This window comes from Rhipicephalus microplus, chromosome 8 (genome assembly GCF_043290135.1).
Source record: "Rhipicephalus microplus isolate Deutch F79 chromosome 8, USDA_Rmic, whole genome shotgun sequence".
Lineage (NCBI taxonomy): Eukaryota > Metazoa > Arthropoda > Arachnida > Ixodida > Ixodidae > Rhipicephalus > Rhipicephalus microplus.
This window is the reverse complement of record NC_134707.1, coordinates 26102978-26123775: the sequence shown is the minus strand read 5'-3', so window position 1 is coordinate 26123775 and position 20798 is coordinate 26102978. Positions and strand designations below refer to the sequence as shown.

At 46.9% G+C, this 20798-nt stretch overlaps 1 protein-coding gene and 1 long non-coding RNA gene across 2 annotated transcripts in view; one reads left to right on the top strand and one right to left on the bottom strand.

Annotated features, from left to right (window-relative positions):
* The window catches only part of LOC142768881 (uncharacterized), a 99893-nt gene extending 91080 nt beyond the window's left edge, over positions 1-8813 (top strand). The window contains exon 2 of the long non-coding RNA XR_012885515.1: positions 8374-8813. This is a non-coding gene — a long non-coding RNA (uncharacterized LOC142768881). The remainder of the gene's footprint in view (positions 1-8373) is intronic.
* Positions 1-20798, bottom strand: part of LOC119164300 (homeobox protein OTX2) — a 231649-nt gene that overhangs the window by 196499 nt on the left and 14352 nt on the right. The gene's annotated exons all lie outside the window — the stretch shown is intronic.

Genomic DNA, 20798 nt, shown 5'->3' with positions numbered 1-20798 from the left:
ATCCATTCAAGCTCGCCACTCTCTCGAACAGGTCCAACCAATCTTCAACATCCTCGTACGAGTCGCCGTGGAATACATGGTGCGGTTGGCTAATGAACACTTGTGCCGGTGTTACCTGGCTAGTCATAGTGGTGGCATCCATCGTTTGAATTCCCCTTGGTGCGAAGTGAAGAGGACCGAACTCAGGTGAGTCACCTCGAAGATGGCGACTTGCCCTCTGGTGTACAGGAGTCACTTCCACGGGGTTGATACGCTGGTCGTCGAGGCTACGCTGTCTTGAGCTCGTGGGGCTTCGATTCATAACCCAGCAACTCCTCCAGAAATGTAGCGATGTTGAGGCAGACAGGTTAAAAAAAACAAGCGTATTTATTAGGGCGAACTTGTGCCCACGATTCTAAAGACTATGTTCGTCAAGTCCGAGTAGCCGAGTGGCACAGATCCAACTATCTTCCTCTCCATCGTAGCCGGAGCGCACGAACGCGTAGCGCATGCCAGCCGGGTTTTGCTGGTGCTGGTGCCACGATGGCTGTGGTGGGCTACTTGAACGTGGCGAACCTGTCGCAGCAATATACACTGCCTTTGATGAGTGTCAGTCAGCGCCACCAGTAGCCATGGCGACGAGTGTAGAACAATATGAGCCTGTTTGGCGTTATTCGAACCGATTATTCGAAGGTCTCAGGTTCCGTTCCTGGCCACGACAAGTTATCTTTTCAACCACTTTTTTTTCTTGGCACTTACATTACAACATGGTCTAAACTTCTCCTATACTTTTTGGCATAATTCTCTGTTAGATATCATTATTATTGTGTCAAACACAAAAAAAAAACGAGCTCTTAAGTATACACTTCTTTCCTTATTCATTAACGAGGGTCTCGTACTAACAGACATGATGCCTTTAGGTTGTACTCAAGAACTATTGGTCAGCTGCCTGCTCGTATTAAGTTCACGTGCTACGTGACGCCAAACAGACTCATAAAGAGTGTACTACACTCGCCACTATGGCTACTGCTGGCGCTGACTGACACTCCCACGTTTAAATTCACATTTATACCAAATGAAGGTGGTGGGTGGATAGCCGCCATGGTAGCTCAGTGGTAGAGCATCGAACGCGTTATTCGAAGGTCTCCGGATCGGTTCCCGCCCACGAAAGCTATCTTTACACCAACTTTTTTCTCGACATTTACATTACAATTTGTTTGGTCTAATAACTTATCCTATACTCTCCTTGGCAATATTGGCTGTTACGTCTCAATAATATTGAGTCAAACACGAAAAAAAAAAACGAGATCTTAAGTATACACTTCTTATATATATATATATATATATATATATATATATATATATATATATATATATATATATATATATATATATATATATATATATATATATATATATATATATATATATATATATATATATATATATATATATATGTGTGTGTGTGTGTGTGTGTGTGTGTGTGTGTGTGTGTGTGTGTGTGTGTGTGACGCTATGATGAATGGGCGACGTGGCCTGGCTCATACCCCATGTTTATTCTATTCTGACTTCTTCCTTCTCTGCCTCTACCTTCAGTCAATACCTACTTACGTTACACACACACACACACACACACACACACACACACACAACACACACACACACACACACACACATATATATATATATATACACATAAAGGCAGGCGAGCCAACTGCTTTTTTTTCTTTCACATTCAGTTCTTCCCTCGTTCTTTTTTTTCTCTCTCTTTCCAACAGGGGCCGTCGAGGATGACCCCCTTATCGGGAATATCATGGAGCCGTCTGATCTTCCGCTCAGCTGCGCCCAATTAATCAGGCGAGTGGTCATGCCGATCAGTGCGGCGCACCGATGTAGAGGCTCGCCACTCGAGTGATTAGTAGAGGGCGCCCTCAACGTGAATGCCGAGTGGGAGCACGCGCAACTGGACACGAATCGGGATTACAGGCGGCGCCACGGCCGACGCGAGCTCTCCCTGTCGACAGAGTGGAGCGCCAACTCGTAACATTGCGCCACTGTGCCGAGTGGGGATCGAGTCGTTTTCATTATTCAATAACAGAGAGATACGAAGAGGAGGTCGGAATACGGAGGAGGACGGAGGAACAGCGACGATGAAATAGAAAAAAAAAAAAATGCCCAGATTCACACTGAAGTTCAGAGATGCTAACGAGATGGCGTTATGGGGATCGGATTACGCAAGCCTTTGATTACGGGTTTGTGGGGTAATGGTTCAGGCGAGGTGGTGGCAATGCGTGATAGCGGTGACTTTTGCACACCTGTAGGAAGCCTAGTACTAGGTATTATACAAAACAAGTACAAAAAACAATAGTTCGTAGAGAAAAGCGTTGAGAGACTTTAAGGAAACGTTCAACCAACTGGACTTTTTTGCAGTGTAAGGGATGGTGGTTTTAAACATAAACGATGTGAAGCATCATTGTGCAGCTTCGCGCGAGCAACCTTACAAAGCGTCATTTATAGCATAAGGCAATAGCACCCACTTTATATCTACAGCGGTATATATTAAGGCTTAAGGTATCTGCGATGCTAAGCTCGATTAAGCAGCGTTTATTTCTGTCCACGGCGGCCGTGTTTCGACTAGGGCGACACGTATGAACACCCAGGTGCGCAGATTGAGGTGGTCGAGAATATTTCGCAGTCCACCCCCCCCCCCCCCCCCCCATGGAGGTCTCTGTGGCTGATATGGAATTGCCTTCAGGATTGAAGGCAATTCGATATGAGCCGCAGAGACCTGTCAGGAGGAAAGGTTATCAATGTATGTCTTCTCAGAAGCAATAGAAGTTGGATTTCTCATTTAAATTGTCTCAGGCAAATGCAAAAAAGCGAGTGTATGTGTAAAAAAAAGCTAGTTTTTAACACCATTGTGTTCCATTACACGTGAAATGACTACACTACTCATATAAGGAACATCGCCACCTTGGCAACCAATCCATTTTGCTACTCCTTTCCTTCAACACTAAAAAACAAAGAAATCATAAGTTTCTAAAAATGCATTACTTCAACTGATGTTACGAAAGCTGAACTTGCTTCTGTGTTTCTTGTCGATTTTTATCAGTTTGCGCTGTATCTGTCTTCACATTGCAACAATTGTGCAAGTTTCTTCATGTTGCTGCTGTCATTGTACGGGGAGATAGGACTAGTCCATGGAGCTGTCTACACGCAGCTCTTCTCCCACTATTATCGCTGTTTATATGTGTTGTGTACTTCTGTGGCAATAAATTTCAAATCGAAATACAGAAATTACTCATTTGCCGACATATCTGGACTCTGTCGAGAGTGGCAAAATAAAAATAAAATTCACAAGAATACACTTTTTCTCACATATCCTGACACTCTCGAGAGTGACAACCCCACCTCCCATAATTCGCGGCGTGATGCGACACCAAGAGACGCTCACAATACACACATAGAGCGTTGAGTGACAACTGGTATTTTATTGAAACCCCCAAGTCTTTTTAGATCACTGGTGGCGGGAAGAAGCGTGCAAGTAGCATTCGCGTATGGGACATTAGGGACGGCAGCAAAAGAGACACGCGTCAAATTTCGCTGTTTCATTTATTTTTTGGACAAAACTGCAGAAGGTGTATTTACACACATGTCCTGTAACTTTGATATCACATGTGCCTCTTGTATTTGTCTTGTTAGAGCGTCACGATGGTTGCCTATCACATCACACTCTTTGTGCGTCGGTTCACAAGGTTTGCTGCCATTCTCGTCAGATCAACAATATCTACACTTTTTGACCACATGACCGCCAGTGGCTACGCGTGCGACATTGTCATGGGGCTATTTTAATCTTTCGTTTATACATCGTCAGAACGATCACACGTGCCTCCCTTCTGTGATGTCGTGTCACACTGTAAATCAGTATAGAAACCTAAGAACCAACTGGCCCAGCAAAATGCCCTGTGGGACCCACTCACGTAATTACGGTGGGCCAGATTATGTAAGCTTAATAAGGCACTCTGGAACGTTCTTCGATTGTCGCGCCTCCTGGAAAACCTACTTGACCCGCATGGTTTCCCGAATCGAATGGGTCTCGTGGCTCTTTCTTTATACAAAATCTAGCCCGCTAACTGTTGTAAAAATTACGATCATTCCTGTTCTTACCAACGATGTTCATTAATATGGCAATACAATGTTCATCTCCCGTTCTTCGCCACGGCATTGTGACAGCATCCTGTAAAAAGTAGATTCAGACTCATTACAGTTCTTCATCAACTAACGAATAAAATTTCTCTCGTGGGCGTGCCGTCTCTTCTTTTAGTCTTGTTCTCCTGTGTGGTGTTCATAAACTACAGTTCAATAGTATAGGATTATTATTCGCACCTTGGTAGCGGCCTTTTAAAAAAGTGCCCTAAGCCCGACTCCAGCGGAGCTATTCCGGCTGCACGGGCTCTAAATCGAACTCTCCACCACTTGTTTGGCAGTGCGTAGCGCCAGAACCGCTAAACCAGCGGGAGCCTAGCAGCCATGAAAATCGAACGATATAGTCTAGACTCTGAAAGGTGAACCGAAAACATTTACATATGCTATGGACTCATTTTGAAAATATGCGCTAAACAAGCACGGAAATGTGAAGATGCGCAATGACGAGCGCATCGTTCCTTGCGCACATCACTGGTCAATCGGGACCTTTCTATGACCCTAAATGTTTAGTGCAAGGTGTCAAGACGAATCAATTTCTATGACAGGCCAGCTTACCGTGATGTTGCAGAAAGCTACGCCGGAACTGACGAGAACAAAAGTTTCTCATCGGCAATTGTGGCTGCATTATCTGTGATGGACGCGAGAATTTCAGAAAGTGCATATCTTACTTAATATATTCAATTGCGTTTTATATAACATTTTCGTTACAGCAGTAGCCCCGCGCTCAGCCATGAGCTGTATACTCTAATCAAGGTTGAACAGTGTGTCATTCCTCTCTTCATTTTATTTTCGGGATGAAAATTACTTTACACTTAATCGAAGCGTCACTCACAAGCAGTTACGTTCTCATTGAAACGTACGTGATTGCTTAGGCACGTCCACTCCTTACACGCCCCCTGTTTTTTTACGTCCGAACAAACAGCAACCATCCTCATCACGAATCGGAGTCACCCATCGGGCCATGGGATCACGGGCGCGTCCGTTGCACGTGCTGAGACCGCAACGCTATGCTATAGCTTTATTGCCGAAAAGTCATATTGGTAATGCATACGGGAACTCGCATCCCCCCCTCTTCCCTGCGCCCTTCTTCATTTGCTCCTCCTAAGCCTACGCGTGGTTGCATTGTGTGTGCTCGTCTTCACCATCCTCATATCAAACACGGACACGAAAGCGCGCCAGCACACATCGATTGCTCGAGAAGAACGCCGAACCCCACAGACCCTTCCATCCGCTATTCGCTTCCGGGGGCGCGCACAGCGAGTTCATTTAAAAGGCGCGACCGCTTCGAAATGCTTCCGCGGCAGAAAGCCACCGCGGTAGCCCTGTCGATAAACAAAATCTCGCATGCACGCGGGAGCACTTTTATGCCACGTCCCGCGACGGTGCATGTATACTGCATTCGGGTTTCCGCAGGGCCATGGAAGGTTGCACAATCCACAGTCACCCTCCCGCCGGGTGCAAACATCGGAACGACGAGTGAGGAATTGTGGCTGCGTGCGCGGCTCTGCGCACGAGTGGAGCGAGCGAAAGAGGGGGCGAAAGTGACGGTGACGCTGAAGAGTCCCGGCGGTTCCAAATCGATGGCCGAGAATGCGCAGCAGCAGCCCAGCGCGCGCAGCAAGCAGCGCGCCAGGCTTAACGCCGCCGATGCTAGCGCCCCCACCCACTACTCTGTCAGCGGCGCTAGCGCCACGGGAGCTCCGGCACGCGCGGCGGCAAAAGTTGGCATCGATGTGTGTGTGATGGTGAGGGGGGGGGGGGTACAGTTTCGTACGGCGCCTACCTTCTCTTTCCCTCATTGCCGCCGGCGTCGGAATGGGGACAGCTGCGGCGACAGACGCCGCGACACGGGAAGCCCATTTCGGGATGAGGCGGCCACTACTATTCCTCCCAAAAACCTTTTCGCCCCCCACCCACTATTTATCCCTACGGTATCCACGAGCTCTCGAAAAAGAAACAGGGTCCTCTCTGGCACCTCTCATCTTCAACCGGAGAGGGGACGCCCCGCCATGCAAATGCGCACACTTGACTCTACCGCGGGCGACCCACCGCCCGCCTCCCCCATTCTGGAGTGGGCCTGCGGGTTCACTTCCTTTGGCTTGCGCCCCCATTCCCTCCCATCTTCTAATGCAGAGCGGACAGCATCGCTGACTCTGCGGGTCCAACAGATGGCGTGGCTCTCACGCGAGCCGATGAGGGAGAGCAACCATCGATCGCTTAGCCCCCTGGCGGACGACGCAGACTGTCGATGGATGCGACGACGACGCCATCTTGATGCGCGGAAAGTTGTGCAAGGAGGAGAAATAGCGGAGGAAAACGTCTTGCCCGTGGAACCAACCTGCGGGCTTGCTTTCCGGCTACGTCTTCGGCCGAAGCCCGCGTGGCTGCAGAGGCACTGGAATCTTGCTCTGCGCTCGATAAATTAGCGACGTTTCGGGGCGGCCGCAGCGTCGCCGGGGCAACAAGCGGCTTAAAGCTCCATTCCCCTCCTCTACGTTCATTCTCTCTCTCTCTTCTGAGCTTTTCACGCTCTCCTTCCCTCGTGTTGAGTGGTGAAGGCGAGTCAACAGGCCAGTGGCGTAGGCGATCCGCAGTGCAAACAGGGGGCTGGCCCTAATGTGAGTCAGGCGCTCTCCAGCGTTACGGTAGAGCGTCTAGAGGAGCTCCGCATATCGCGCCGCCCGCAGCCAGCCACCGGAACCCCCGCCGTTTGCCGGTCGCCGAGGTTGTATCTATCGCTGCAGCCGCAGGCACGGCCATGCGGGGCAACGCGCCGCCAACTCTACGAGCTAAAAGAGATGAGCAGGGAAGGAGTTCCCCCTCCGCCTTTCTCGTCAATACCCACCGTCATGCGCCGCTGCGATATGCAGAGACTCGCGACGCGAGTTCCGTTATGCCCTAGAACCATTAGTTACCTCTGAGAACAGAGATGAAGAAAAGTTAGGAAAGTGCCACGTTTTTTTTTAAGCTTTGAAAGATTAGCACGGTTTCGTTCAGGTCAGCGGAGGCCACTACTTGTCGCACCTGTTCTGACCTTCAGCCCTGGTAAAAAAATAGCGACGCGGATGAATAAACAATGACACAATACACCACAAGGATATGTGCCGTTTCGTCACATTCTTTGTCATTAGTGTTTCACGGGTTTCATTCTGGTCAGCAGAGGCCACTGCTCGTCGCACCTGTTCTGACCTTCTGCCCTGGTAAAAAATAGCGACGCGGATGAATATACAATGACACAATACACCACAAGGATATATGTCGTTTCATCACATTCCTTGTCATTAGCGTTTCACGGGTTTCATTCCGGTCAGCAGAGGCCACTGCTCGTCGCACCTGTTCTGACCTTCTGCCCTGGTATAAAATAGCTACGTAGATGAATAAACATTGACACAATACACCACAAGGATATGTGTCGTTTCGTCACATTCTTTGTCATTAGTGTTTCACGGTATGTAGACGTCACCCTGCCGACTGCCCTAATTGCCGACGCTCTTTCCCTCATTTCAAACTGAATCATGTAAGTCTAAATGTGTTTCTTTACCATTCTATATTGCCATCGACGTCTGCTAACATCCCTCACTTCCACTGCATCGCTCATTGCACATTGAGCACCTCAACGTCAAACGTCAGCACCTGTGTGCAGTGGAAGCACCTCTTCAGTTCAACTTCGAGCCTTCTGCTTTCCACAAGGCTGGAAAATCCTTGATAAAATATGGAGATGATCAATTGAGAAGCACACTTCTGTAACTGTCCCTACAACAAAAGGGGGCAAAATATGCAGAAAGATCAATCACAGAAATTCAATGGCAGATCGGGACAAATTAGGATGCAAAAAATACCACTCATGCGTGCGATGATCACTTCCTATGAAAGTGAACTTGAATTGGGGTCTTGACGCATGCACAATGAGACGTTTGCACATCCGTACACTGACTACGCTAACGCTCCGTGTATGCGTGTGACTATGCAAGAAAAAGCCTGTAACATGCGCGAAATATCTATGTGGCTGGCTTCGCACAAATAGAGCCCAGAACTGCAGTGAATCGAGCTTGTTGTTTTATCAAAAACAACAATGTACGAATAAGACAATATCATGTGAAAGAACAAGAAGTAACTCCAACTATAACAACAAATAACGCTGACAGTCTACTTTTAGTCGTTTTGACAGTCTGCTTCTGTTTCTCTCAGACCCATTCCTGGTACCCTGTGGATCCAAGAGTGCACGGAAACAGGCCTGCGGTCTACCTATGCGACATCTTTCGAAGGTGTACTTCCTAATCCGTCCTTGCGACTGCATCTGTCAGGTCCAGTGTCTGCGCAGCTGACCATCTCCTTGGCTCAACAACTGTATACCTTGTGGAGTCCATCAAAACCACTGAACTGCATCAGTGAGCCCTTGGAATAATTCCTTCCACCTGCTACATTGCTGTGTCCAAATTAATTGATCTCTCTCAAAACCACTGAACTGCATCAGTGAGCCCTTGGAATAATTCCTTCCACCTGCTACATTGCTGTGTCCAAATTAATTGATCTCTCTCAAAACGGCTGAACTGCATCAGTGAGCCCTTGGAACAATTCCCTCCACCTGCTACATTGCTGTGTCCAAATAAATTGTTAATCTCTCCGTTCCTCTAAGGCAACTGATTGTTGCTGGTCCTGTTTTCATCAGCTAGACGTTAGGTAGACTGCACTTCGAAGACTTGCACCACTAGTCCACAAACAAACCATGAGTAAAATATAGCGCCGTTGAATTGGCTGGTTGATTGTGAGATTCTTCACTCATATATGCTATAGCAGTGCGTCAGAAAAAGGTCGCATAGCCTTACACATATGTTTAATGAAATAAGCTTCATCTTCAAAGATTACACTACAAGACAGCATAAAAAAGACCTGATGTGATTAGTACTCGCGTCGTCAGTTGTTCACAGCGAAAGCTGTTGTGAGATCACAACAAGGGTCACATGTGCCGTAGTTGTCCGCCGCCGCCCCCAAGGTTCGTTACCACGGTCGCACAAAGGAAGAAAAAAAAGTACATAAAAATAACAAAGGAACAATATGCTTTGAACACAGGTCCACTGCGTGCCAGCCCTGTATTCTACTACAGACGCACGCCGGTGCTAGAAACTCCGTTGCAAACTGGTCTAATGCAAGCTTGATGTCGGGAAAGGAATTGCGTTGTATGAGCAGTAAAGTGTTTTAGAACAGCAGAAGAACAACTATAAGCGTCACACATTGTGAATTGCGCAAGAGTGGATGATCGTATGCTGCAACCCCCCTCCCCCTCTTACGAAAGCCTGAGGCGAAATCCTTCGTCGTTGTTAGCCACTGCACAAAAAAAGTCTACAAAATTTTTTGTGAGTATGTAGCGGGTACCACGCTTCTGCGAAGAATGACGAAAGATGGCGTAGAGAATGCCTCCCTACCACACAGAAATTGTGATGATTTATGACGTCGTGGGTACACCCTGCAAGTGTGCTTGTAGCAGTTACCCAAAGAGTGTTGAAAAAAATGCTCTGAAAGGTCACTCTTCCAGCTTTTGCTGTGACTCTGCTGCGCGTTCCACGCAGTCCCGGCGGTTTTCTTGTCTCTTCGTCCGTCTGCACTGTTCGATGATGTTTGCCTATAGAGTGCTACCAAAGCCAGAATACAGTGTTCCCGCCCAAGTGTGCCCCTCACTCTTTGGATGAAATTTAACAGTGGCGTAGCCAAAGGGTGGTACACCAGGCCGGTGCCTCCCCTCCAAAAAAATGTTTCGCTATGACATACAAACTGGCACACAAAGTGAAAAATGAGCATTTCAAAGTGCCTCCCCCCTCGCCCAGAAATCAAGGAGGCACCCTTCCCCCTCCCTCTTCAAGAAAAAAATTCTGACAATGGGTCTCAGAAGTATGTTGATACTTCTGTTTTCGTGATGCCCGCAAAACAGGTCTTAATGCAGTTATTGCTACAGTTTCGCCTGCTAACTGAGTCAAAAACTGTACGATGTGTCCTGTGTATTATGACGTTCGTGGCATGAATATATATATATATATATATATATATATATCCCTGTCTTACGTAAGCTCGCTCCATCTTTTGTCTATCTCATGACATTCCTTTACCATTCGCCATGTCAACTGCTCTGCACGTTGCACAACATCCCCAGCTAACCATTTTTTTCTTTATCTCAATTACATATATGGGACTCGGGCAATGTTAGCTGTCTTCCTGTGGTATACGCTGCCTTGTATGTACTTCAGCTTCATCTTATATTCTCACGTAGTCGTGACGTTATGAGAGGTGCGAATGTCCAAAATGAAACTGTTTATTTGGCCGCACTTGTGGCTGGTAAACGGAAAATGAGATTAAAGCGATACACACTGGTACTTAAAGGAGTGAACAGAGCGTCGGCCGTCGATCAACTGACAATCTGTGAAGTGCATTGGCATTTATACATGTGCCGTCGATTATTCCAGCGTTATCGCTAGTGACCACGTAAGTTCTAGAACAATTGAACAGTAATTTCCGTATTGTGTGTGTAATCGCTTCGGAAGGTTGTACGATTATCTCGAAGATTCTCGGTGTGATTTGCGCAAGGAACGGAGCGGTAACAAAACTTAGCAAGGAATGTGGAAATATAATCTTCCATTCTACCACCCTTAAAACAGCTTGTAGTTTTTTTTTTGTTGCGTTAATTATTCTGGCCCCTCAGATTAGTATTGATGACTGGGTTCTTTTCTCGATTGAAGTTAATAACCAGTCTTTAACTTTTGAGCGAACGCCCTATCCACTTTTCTTTAGGTACTCTTAGACGAGATTGACAAAGCAGAACACAGTAAGGCCCACGCCCTAAAGCCCTTGAAGCAGTCCATTCCGTGCTCAAAGAGTGCCAAAATGTTTCGCTTTTAAAACTAAAACGAAAGTAGGAATTATTTGCAGCACGATAAAACACAACCGCTTAGCTAAATGTGTGAAAGGAAGCAGGAGTACATGCCTTAAGGCAGTGTCCAGTGTAAGAACACATAAAGCAGAATGGCTTCTAAGATATGATTTCTGAAGATGGGACACGGAAAAAATGCACGGCAAGGTTTTTTTCAAGTAAACGTATGGCTTCTCTCGTTTGGCAACCCATACGTGGTGAAAAACTCGGATGTTGTAGTTGAGCATTATTTCTCTTCATACTTTATGTGCACATTTTACGACGCTCATATTAAGGAGATCTTAGCGCTCTGCCATAGTATACACAATGTTCTAAATCACCAACAATTTTTTCTAAACACAGATCTTCTCAAGCCGAACATGAGTAGCTAAAGCTTGGCCAGTGTAAATGTCAAATATTTTGAATATTCGTCGCCACACGCTCAGATGCTGAGTTTTGTGGAGGAGTGTATCGATGGCTTCGGCTCAGTGAGATTTCAAAACGAAATGGCCTATAGGTTCCTCAATCTGTTCATGCTCTATTTGCGATCTACGTCCATTCAATAAAACCGCAAAGTATAAGTCCAAAGACAACGTCTTTGTATAGGGCTGCCTAGCTTCAAATCTAAATAACATAATTTTAGCTAAGCTAGAATGACGCCTACGTGCCAGGCTACAAGGCTTTTAACATTGTAGATATCTTTAGATGTGACGATGATTTTATTGTCTTACAAGACGATACTTAAGGTAGTATACCACTAAAATAAGCGTGATATTAAAATTTTTAAAAATTATTCCGCTCTATTTGTAACCTGAGTGACCAAGCGGGTAACAACACTTTGCAGTTCCTTGAGACTAAAAAAAAACAAAAAAAACTTAAACGACAAGGATACCTACTCGGCCTATCATTGCCGAGCTAAACAAAACCTCTCCTGCCATTCAATTATTCCCACTACAAGCTGGTAAAGCGAGATGCAGTGAGCTTCAGTTATCTAGAGTTCATTTAGAGCTAATCAAATCAAAAACTATCTGCAGCTTCACAGTGACTTGCGGTGCAAAATACATAGGCTAACAATAGCCTAAAGAACACAGACAAAATGTTACACAGTACAGGGACATGAACCTGTCGATACACTGCAATGATTGTGGTTGCTCAGCTGCATTTTATAATTACCACATAATAAGCCATCATGAAGATAGAAGCCCGAGAGAGATAACGGAGGCACAAGCTCTAATTAAAGAAGGATCCAGATGTGTCAGCTCACCCTCGGTTGCTTTGCCGCAAAAAAAAAGTGCTATTCATTTAACTCGATGATGCGATACCAAACGTCACATGGTTCAAGTTAGCGTGTATAAATGTACGCAAGATGCTCAAATTACCTTCAGTTGCTGGAGTGCTTTCGTTTGATGTTTATGTATGCTTCAATGTGTCCTTAATCAAGATGGCAGCCGACATGCAGATAGAAACACGTAGTGGAATAATCAGGGTGAACAGTGGAAGTGCCTAAGACAGGCTGGCTGACCTTTCGATATGAGGACCTATCTTTGTCAAAGGTGCCTTGTCATCCCCGGCATGTTAGCTTTAAGTGGGTTAGTGACGACCTATCTTTGTCAAAGGCGTCTTGTCATCCTTGGCATGTTAGTATTAAGGGGGTTAGTGACTACTAACCCCTTTAAAACTAACATGCCAAGGAAGACAAGGCGCCTTTGACAAAGATAGGTCCTCCTATCGAAACGTCGGCCAGCCTGCCTGAGCAACTTCCACTGTTCACCCTGAATATACCACTCAATGTGTCTTTTTTTTTCAAGCGGGTCCTAAAACACAATGTGCAATCCCAGCTAAACTAAGAAACAGCCCTCCTGCCATTTTGATGTTTGTTATCTTGTCCACAAGCAAGTATTGATACATTCCGTAACGCTATTGAAGATTCATCGATCATAGCTTACCACAATTGATTGGAATGATGGTATGTTTCCAATCGTACTTAATGATACCTATTTTAGCGGGCAGGGTGGGAGATGGTGGGATGATGATAGGAAGTGATAAACCTTTGTCTTTGCGTCAAATAAGAGTATGTAGGGGTTTAAGTTCCTAAACCACGATATCATTATGAGAGACGTCGTAGAGTATGTCTTCGGAAATTTTGACCTTCTGGTGTTTAACGAGCACTGGCTTCGCCCAGTAGATGGGCCTCTAGCATTTCACCTCCATCAAAATGTCACCGCCGCGGCCGATATAGAACCAATGACCTTCGGATCAGCAACCAAGCATATATCCACTGATAGTAAGCCTCGGTGGATCAGTAGATAAGGTGCTCGCAGACTCTACGCAAAGGCTATTACAGCCTCTGCGTAACGTTTAGTACCAAAGACTACGACTGAAAGAGATGATTCAACTACGTGAACAGGTAGACAGGGTAGGCATCTTTTCCGGATGGTCGAGGAAAACGCTTGCTGTGTGCATCTCTTGCTGTGAACGGCCGCTCTCTTAAGGCGCCCGTTCAGGGTAGTCGACCGCATGCAGCCGCATAGCTTTTCCATTATCTCAAGGCGGAGGGAGGGGAAGATGGCGGCTAAAGTCGTCATTCCCTCCTTTTCGGCTTACGGCTTAATTCGGATTAATTGTGCATTTTAGTGAGGCACTGAACCTCAACAACATCCACGTTGTCTCCAGCATATACACAGCAATATTCACCCTCACATGTGGAGTGGTTGCAGCAAAAATTAGACGCACGAATGAAAAAAAAAACACAAATTAACTGCTGACTAACAACTATAGTTGTTACTCTCCAACACCTGTTAGTTAACAGTGTTTTAGTGTGTCGCTCCTTCGTCCGCGGGTCTTATTTTTTCTGCAATCACTCAGCATTCGAGGTTGCCACCTTGCTCACGTTCTAACCACTCCCTCATACGATAGACGATGGATATTGCCGGCTGTTATTGTAGCACAATAACAGTGTGTTGCTGTAGAACTGTAACAGACTCTAATAATTAGGACAAAAAGCAGACACAAATTATCTCAATATGAGAATCGTCACTCAAAAGCCTTAGCAATGTCTGAAAAATATCTGAATATGTTACGAATTTGTGTTGGTGTAATTTTATTTATTCATTAGCAGTGTTTATTGAATCCTTACAAATGTTTGAAGAATACCTGCAATTGCTACTAACTTGTACGTGCTTGCTTGTACTACATTTTTCTGCATATCCACCCTGCCAATATTTTGTACGAGATCGCAGTATCTATAAATAAATATACATTTGAATAAATGGAAAAGCATTCTACCATAATGGTTGATTGAAGTGAGGGAAGATAGACAAATAAATATTGGAGAGGGATGTGTTTCGAATTTTCGATTAATTCTTTCTCACGATGCTTTTGCCAGTCTCCTGTTCCGCTCAAATGGTAAAGCAACTACCCAAATGTTTTGGTCTCCGGTTCCGCCCCAGCCCAGCACAACTATGTAATCGCCAAGGAAGCTTCACTTCCTAAGAAATTCACAGAGATTTGCTTGTGGTTGGAGCTATACAAAGGGGTGGTCGCGTGTAAGTTTCCCTTCGAAAATCTTTCCTTGTGGCAGGGATTCGCCAAAATATATTTCCATCTTCCATGTTCAGCAGGCATCTTGTTTTTAGTCTACTCGGTAATAGTTCACGGGAATTTCGTCGAAACAGCTGCCAACGTCTGTTACGACTCAGGCGCAAGAGATTATGTTTTCCTCGTTCACGGTCCGGGGTTTTCTAGTACGCTGACCACTCGTTAGGGCTTTATACTTCAGTCAGTCAGTCAAGAACTTTAATATATGGTCCTGAGGAGTTTAAGCCACCAGGGTGCCCACGTGGGACATCCTAGCAGCCGCTACCGTAGGCGACGCCCGAGTCGGGGCGGGAACGTGGTGGCGTTCCGCCAGTTCTTGGGCCCTCTGGACTGCCTTAAGTTGGTTTCGGAGATTGGGGCTCCTGAGTGCCTCCTTCAAAAATATTTTTTTGTAATAAACGGGTTCATTATCCCGTAAAAATTATTTTGGAGATGTGCGAATATTCCTCGGCTTGCGTGAAACACCTGTCTGTGCACGGATGTCTTCTCGCCCAACATGTGTGGCAACAAAACGATCAATTAAAAATGACAGCGACAGAAAACCTGCCAATGCCACTAAATCGAAAGGTATACAACCACAGCATGCTGACACTCCTACGTAAGGGGCAGAAACATGGGGAATAGCAAGAAAACTAGGGAAAAGGTTGAGGATCACGCAGCGTGTAATGGAACGTAAGATCATATGAGTAACGTTCAGAGATCGGAGGACGGCAGCATTGGTCTGGAAAGAGACGGGTGTTACAGGTATTCTAGTTGTCAGTCAAAGAGATAGACCTAGGGTGGCCTCGCAATGCGTAAAACAGACAATAGGCGGACCGTAAGAGTGGGTACCAAGAGAGGGGGAACATACTCGAGGTAGGCAAAGAGTTGGATGGAATGGGGAAGCTAAGGAAGTTCTTACGAATGAAATGCAGCTTGCCCAGGATAGGGTAAACCGGAGATTACTGGGAGATTCCTTCGCCCTAAAGCAGTCTGAGAATGATTATGACGATGATGACGACAATGGTGATTACGTATGCGGCGATGGCGAAATCACTGAATGAGGATACCAGAGCTGGGACCTGGCTCTCGGTCGTAGCTCCTAATTGGCTGGCGTTTAAAACGACGTCGCAGTTACTGTTTTATACCATTCGTCAAACGTGCTGCCAACCTGGAGCGGCGACAGTTATGTTGATATATGCTGGACGACGCTTGTAGAACAGGCCGTGCCAGCAGGAGGACTGCTGCTGCTGTCTCGACACGTATAACACACACTCAGCTAAGCGGTATTACGGACTCACATGTCAAGCGCTGGAACTGGCGTCACCATCAGTAATAGTTAGCACACAACTACGTCCGCCCTCGAGGGCGCGTGCCATACGACGAGTTACGGTCCACCCGCAACTCGAGCAGAGGCGTACCGTGTTTACCTTCGTACATCCCCTCCCCGGAGCCTTGGCGCTGTCGGGTGCCGAAGGCCGAGGTTTGTTAATAGCCGCATTCAACACTGTTCGGCTTTGATGGTTTGGCAGCGCGGAAACCTTCCTCAATCAATCGCGCGTTCCTCGCCGAAACCCTTGCTTATCTGCAGCTCTTCTTCAACTCTCCCTTTCCTTAATCCACGACCCTCCACTCTCTTCCACAAAGCACCCCGTGCCAGGCGCGAGACTCTTGTCTTATCCTTTCGGGGGTCTGCCCGTGAGGTCTCGGGTATACACGTCATAACATAGACACACACACGCGCGCAGCGCGAGGCTTGGGAATAAGAAGCAGAAAGAAGAGAGGGACACGTCTCCTCTGCCGGTCAGGTGCCCCCGCTAGGCCTCCGCCGGGGCGATTGAGTTATCGGCCAGTGCCGCAATGCCCGGCGGCGCGGCGGCGGTCAAAGGGAAACCCCCCTCGTCAACTTCTTGGTCTTCTTCGTCGTCGGCGCGCGCGCCGCTTGCCTCTTCTTCCTCCCTGCTGCGCGGAGTCGGCCCTCTTTGAAGGCGGACCGGTCTCGAGCGGCGGGGCGTCTCGCTCCTCTTGCGCCCCGCTGCGCGCTGGGCGCCGGCTGTTTGCGCGGCGTACCACGTTGGCGGCGGCCGGCGATTTATGCCAGGCGCCCAGTTACGCTGGGGCCCCCCTTCGCGGGCGAGGCACCTGTAGCAGGTACCCCCCCCCCTTACCTTCTTCCCTCTCTGGCCAGGAAGGCCGGACAGCGCGTCGCCCGCCGCTGGTCGCGACTAGTGTTTACTAATATGCGTCCGCTGGAACGCTCGTGGTTGTTGTACCCTCCACCCTGTCGCCCTCTAGCGCCGTCGCATCCACGTCCAAAACGTAGAACATGTACACGCACCATGTGAGGGCGTGATCGTTAGTGTCAGGATGCAATTAAGAGCTTTGATAGATGTTACCCAGTGTTCAGTGGGCCCTTAATTGCTTCACGACTTTTTTTAAAGCGACCCAGACACCACGAAAAATGCCACAGTGCGTTAGCATTGGTGTCACTACGTAATGGATATCGCGTTCGGTTGTAAGCTTTGGGCATGTATTTTCCATTTATCACAAACTAATTAGAACGATGCTGTGCGCTTGGTGTATTCCTTTACTTTGGCTTGATGTTTAGATTGGCATGTTGTGGTTGGCTCATTTAGAGCGTACCGTTGGACTCGGGGTGAAATTGATATCAAGGCAGTTTAACTTCTGCATCATATTACGCCTGTCAGCTATCATATTTAGGAGGGAAGAGGAGCCAAGCGGGGTTTCTCAAACAGGCCCCAAAAAGAAACACAATAAAAATGTCGCGCAGTGCGAGTAGTCTCTGTCACGCATTTAGTATTGCATGACGGAAGCGTATAATCGCACCGGGAGTCAACTTACGTGAATTGCGCAATGAGAGGTTGTTATAAAGAACCACCATTCACAAAGCGCACAGGCATGCTTAATTACCCTTGTCGGCAACGTCGTGCAGAAAGTTAGTGTAGCTGTGCTTTTCCACGTGTTGCCTTGCGGACGTGCGGTGGTTCCATTCGGAACAGAGAATTTTCCCGCGTAGTGGGCACTTCACAATTGTACTAGCAATAGCCATTCCGCTTCAAGCGGCCAATGTTAAACGCACAGGCGTTCCTTTCTTAGTGACATGCTGCAGATGTGCACTGAGAGGCGTAGCAATTGAAAACTCTATGCGTACGGGCCCCGATTACGCCATCTCGTTGTACTCTTGAAATCGAAGTTCAGGCATTCTCCTAGTTTTTTTCTTGCTGTTAACAGAAAATAGTCATTTAAAACTGGAACTCAATAATAATCGAAAATGTACTGAAATATTTGTGACAACTGTATGATGCGCCTGCTGTGGAGGTAACTCAACAGATATAATGTTAAGGTTAAAGCTTGGGCGAGTTGGTTCAAATACATGATTAAAAACACAGCGCAAACAACGGCAACGGTCCTGTCTCTTCCTTTCTTCCTGCCGTTGTTTGCGCTGTGTTTTTAATCAGATATAATGTACAATCTCAATTCTAATCCTAACGCAGGCGGTCAGCCGAATCTAGCTCACCCTTAATTGATTACTCGGTGCAGTGGTGCAGCTGAAACGCAAGGCCTATATACGCCGAACTTAACAGATTGTGCCAAGCTCTGACAAGTGCTCTGACCATGCGGGCCTGTGAGCGTTGCGGGAAGCCAGCTTAGCAGGAGGCTGGTGCCGTCGTCGTTTTCCACGCGTAGCAGGGTTGGCGCAACAACCCCGATGGCATCAATGGCTCCCCAGCTTCATCATCATCATCATCATCATCATCATCATCATCATCATCATCATCATCATCATCATCAGCAGCAGCAGCAGCAGCAGCAGCAGCAGCAGCAGCAGCAGCAGCAGCAGCAGCAGCAGCAGCAGCAGCAGCAGCAACAACAACAGCAGCAGCAGCAGCATGACCTCGCTAACTATTGGACGAAATTTCCACCTCCCAGCAGCAGAGGACCGTGCTTGCTGCGAACTCGTTAATCTAGCAAGAGTCTTAATCTCATCGGCTAACGTAGGTTACTGGCACCCCTCAATCGCTTGCCTTCTCTCGAAATTAAGTGTGTGACTCCTAATTTTTCCTACGTGCTATGTACTCTGGTCATGCTCTTTTCAGTACATTTCAGTTCAACTCTTCATTTGACAGAATTCTGAAGTTGCCCATTCGACGTTTATCACGGCTTCCATCATATCATTCAGCGTGTTTACAGCGCGGAGTCCCCATGTTTCGTTCTTTGATATTGTGACGAAACACCACGACGTATCACCAACTGGCTTCAAAACTGCGATCCGTTGGCACCTGCGCTCAGGAATTGTGAAGAAGGCACGCATGTCACCACTAGCCCAGAAGCAGCTGACTTTGCGCATGTTGGACGAAACCTACTTTGAGCACATGCATGTTTACACCGATGGCTCTAGTAATTCTAACATCTATACGGGAGCAGTGGCTGTTCCATCTGGTTAAAGTATTGCTACAATATAAATTTTAAACCAAGACGTCGTAAGCAGCAGGAACTCGCAGCGCTTCAAGGTGCTGTCAAGTACATTCTTCAACAGCAACCTAACCAAGAGGCCATCTTTTGCGACTCAAGGTCAGCCTTATAAACACTATACGGTTTTTTAGGAGTGCTGTTTCTTGGGCGAGTTGTAAATTCATAGCTTATTATATTGTTTCTGGTGCAAATCAAACAAGCAAAGAAAGGGGAGGAGATAGGATTGGTTGTTTAATATGTGGAGCTTAACGTGGGGTTCTTTAACGTGGACCCAAATCTGAGCACACGGGCCTACAGCGTTTTCGCCTCCATCGAAAATGCAGCCGTCGCAGCCACCCGCATCCTGCGGGCCAGCAGCCGAGTACTTAGGGCTGTCCCATGCGCTAACAGCACAGCCGCAAAGCACGTGCCGTCACACCTGCCGCACCCAAGCAGAGGGTGAAAGAGCGTCGCCTATTGGCTTATTTGTCTCCCGCTTGCGTGTGGCAGGGGTCCCGGCACGTGTGTTGCGGCTGTGTGGGTAGCGTGTGGAACGGCCCTTAGCCACTAGACCACCGTGCCTGGGCGAGGAGACAGGATAGCACGCCAGTCTAGCAACTAGTTTTTTTTGTGAAAATGCACATTTCAAATATTATTCACTAATGAGAGTCTCACACTGGCAGACTTGGTGCCTTTAGGTTGTATACGAGAGACTATTGGTCAGCTGCCAGTTAGTAATAAGTTCACGTGCTACGTGACGCCAAACAGGCTTATAAAGAGTGTGCCACACTCACCGCCATGGCTACTAGGGGCGCTGACTGACACTCCCACGTTTAAATTCACAAAAATACCCAATAAAGTGGCTGGGGGGATAGCTGTCGTGATAGCTCAGTGGTAGAGAATCGAACGCGTTATTCGAAGGTCGCAGGTTCGGATCCTGCCCACGGCAAGTTAACTTTTCACCCACGTTTCTTTCTTCACATTTACGTTACAATTGGCCTAATAGCCTAATATATATATATATATATATATATATATATATATATATATATATATATATATATATATATATATATATATATATATATATATATATATATACATCTTTCGCCACGTGAAAATTTCGGTGCCTTGATGAATTCCAGAACACCATTTTTTTCACTGAAAATACTGCCGACGGTGAGCTGACACATTTATCCCCTTCGATGATCATGGTCATTGCTTCGATGATTTCACCAGTACACTTATCTTTGTGGCGGCTTACTATGATGTCCACACATTGCAGTGACTGTTGTTGTTTACCTTTGTTTTTGGAGCTGTATCATGAACTGACGAACACCCGGTGGGTGAACGAATGGAAGTGCGGACTGACGGACGGACGGACGGACGGACGGACGGACGGAAGAAAGCATGCACGGACGGACGAACTCATGGATGTACAAAAGCACAGAGGAACGGACGCTTCACCCTACTCATCATTCACTCCATGGATATGCTGTGATTTTTTTTTTACCGTAGCATACTATGACACCCGGCGACATCTACCTGCCTGGCCCCCAATTCAAATCAAGGTAAAATTCTGCCTTCGCCCCTAGGAAAGGTTGAGCCATTCGAACGGCATTACTTGTCACTCTCGCGCATGTTGGGCGAGTGGGGGGACTGCTTT